Source organism: Silene latifolia, chromosome 8, assembly GCF_048544455.1.
Source record: "Silene latifolia isolate original U9 population chromosome 8, ASM4854445v1, whole genome shotgun sequence".
Taxonomy (NCBI): domain Eukaryota; kingdom Viridiplantae; phylum Streptophyta; class Magnoliopsida; order Caryophyllales; family Caryophyllaceae; genus Silene; species Silene latifolia.
In genome coordinates, this window is record NC_133533.1 from 86,764,030 (window position 1) to 86,766,579 (window position 2,550).

Below are 2,550 nucleotides of genomic sequence, written 5' to 3' on the forward strand. Positions count from 1 at the left end.
CAAGACATTATTCTACAAGCCACGGGTGGTAACTAATCACTGCTCTGGAATTACACCCGGAACAATTGGCGCCGTCTGTGGGGAAAAGACACTAGAAGCTAGTCACATTCATTCCCAAACAAAAACAAAAACCCACCCAAAAAGCCGAGAAAATGTCGAAACAGCAAGACGCAGTCGTTACCGACGAAACCGCGTTCTACCAAGATGACGCTTTCAACAACTCCGGAGTCATGCAGCCCTCCACCGGCGGAGTAATCCAACCGGAGTTCGGGATGCCAATAATACCCGACGCGCCGGTGCCAACCAACCAGGTCACCATCATGGGGTATGCGGTTGACGTAGCAAAGCTAAAAATGCTCCTGGACCTAATCAAAGAACACGCCCGCTCACACTGTCACACCGACAAGAGCGGCGGAAACCGTCCGGGATAACGGGGCCCAAGACGTGACTCCGAGAAATCGAACGGAGCACTAGGAGAAGTTGACCCGGTCGAAGACGCCGGGAGCCCAAAGTGGGCGCGGTAGACCTAAGTCCTTCCCGCACTCGCGGAAGGACAGCGTCCCCGCCACACGAACGAGGCATACCCCAAAGGAGCCAGAGGAGTCCGACTCAGCAGAGTTGGAGAAGGAGTCATAGCCGAAGAAGGAGCCCCTCCCGCTACGAGGGGAGAAGCCAGGATAGGGATGCGAGGAGCCGATCGCCACGTGTCATTCAACACGTGGTCAGGCAACCCCTCAACGCCTACGTCCTAGAAGTCCCGGTGCCAAACAAGCTAAAACTGCCACCCCTATCATACAAGGGGGATAGCGATCCAGCCGACCACGCTGAGGCTTTCGAGTCTTACATGTCGGTATGGGAGCGCCCGACGAGGTCAGTGCCGAATTTTCCCAACAACTTTACATGGGATGGCTCAGAGCTGGTACAAAGGGCTTCCCGATGGCTCGGTGTACTACTACGCCCGACCGAAGGGCGCTTTCCTAACCCAGTACTCTGCAATAAGAGAAGGGCCGTAGAGACCTCCGACCTCCTAACTATCAGACAGGAGGGGGGCGAGTCTCTCCGAAGCTACGTGAAGAGGTTTGATGGAAAGGTCCAGCAGATTCGAGAAATTAATCCCGAGCTGGCGGCCTTCGCGGCGATGAAGGGCCTCCCGAGGGGAGCCTTAAAAACGAGCTCATCAAGAGCGGAGGCCTAGGGCCGGGACGCGCGCCGGGAAGGCGGCCGACCAGGCCATCAAGGTAGAAGACTATCACAAGACACAGGTAGATCCCAGTGCCAGAGCACTCGAAAAAGAGGAGTCACCGGCGGGACGGCCCCGGACGAAGAACGCCGCGACAACAACGGTTCGCGGTCCGATGGAAAACGCCGTGAGAATAATAGATCACGGTCGGACAGATCCGACCGGAGGCAAGACTCGGTGGGCGCCGGGTGGAATTCGGGAACGTACCACCGAGGCGGTATAGTGAAAAAACCCCCTCGTCGTATCGGCCGCCGAGGTCTTCGCCCCGAGCAAAAACGAGGGCCGAAGTGGGAAAGACCCCCAAGCCAAAAAGTGACGGTGACACGAGCCATCTTGTGAGTACCACGGCCACACCGCCATTTAACCAACGACTCGCCGCCATCCGAAGAATGCCATAGAGGAACCGATCCGGAAGGAAGCCTCGGCAAGTACGTCGCAAAGGCCAAAAGACGCGACGGCGGTTCGGATAAAAAGTCCGTTTTCGAACGGATAGGAGTGATTCACGTTGTCATCGGGGGCAACGAGAACGGAGGGTCCGCTCATGGGCACAAACGACACCTAAACGAGCTATATCAGGCCATCAACTTTGTGCCCAACTCAGGGATCCCCTCTGCAAGCATCCCCGACATGACTATTGGAAGAAAGGACTACGAAGGGGTCATCGCCCCTCACAACACCCGCTCGTAGTCAATTTAGACATATCCAACCACCTGTCAAGAGGTGCCGATTGACACGGCGCATACACGAACATCATGTTTAGAGAATGCTTCCTCGGCCTCGGCTGAAGATCAAAGACTTAAGCCCCGCACCAACCCGCTATACTGACTTTTACCTGGGGGCACTGGTACCACCGGGGTCAATTAGGCTCCCGGTGAGATTCGGCGAAAAGACGTCAGCCAAGAACGTCCTAGCCGAGTTTGTGGTCATCGACGGCTCGTCCGCATACAACGTCCTCATAGGCCGGGTCACCCTGAGCGAGGCCGACGCGGTGATGTCCATCCGGGCCCTAACACTGATGTACGTCTCGGACCGGGGGGAAGCGCATAAGCTCGTCTCCAAAGACGAGAAGGATGAGGTGATCAACGTCCGGATAGCTGCCCGAGGATGCAACATGCGGTCCCTCAAAGAGGCGAGAAAGTCCGAAAAGGGAAGAGTCCGTCCTTGCGGCGGGAGGGCGACCAAATGGATACAACTAGGGGCCGACGAGGAAGTGTGCTCGTAATGAGCCGATAGGGCATCGGTAATCTCGTAAGAGTTTATGTAGCCACGGAGGTGTCCAAAATATCTGTGGACACCCCAACGCATGTTTT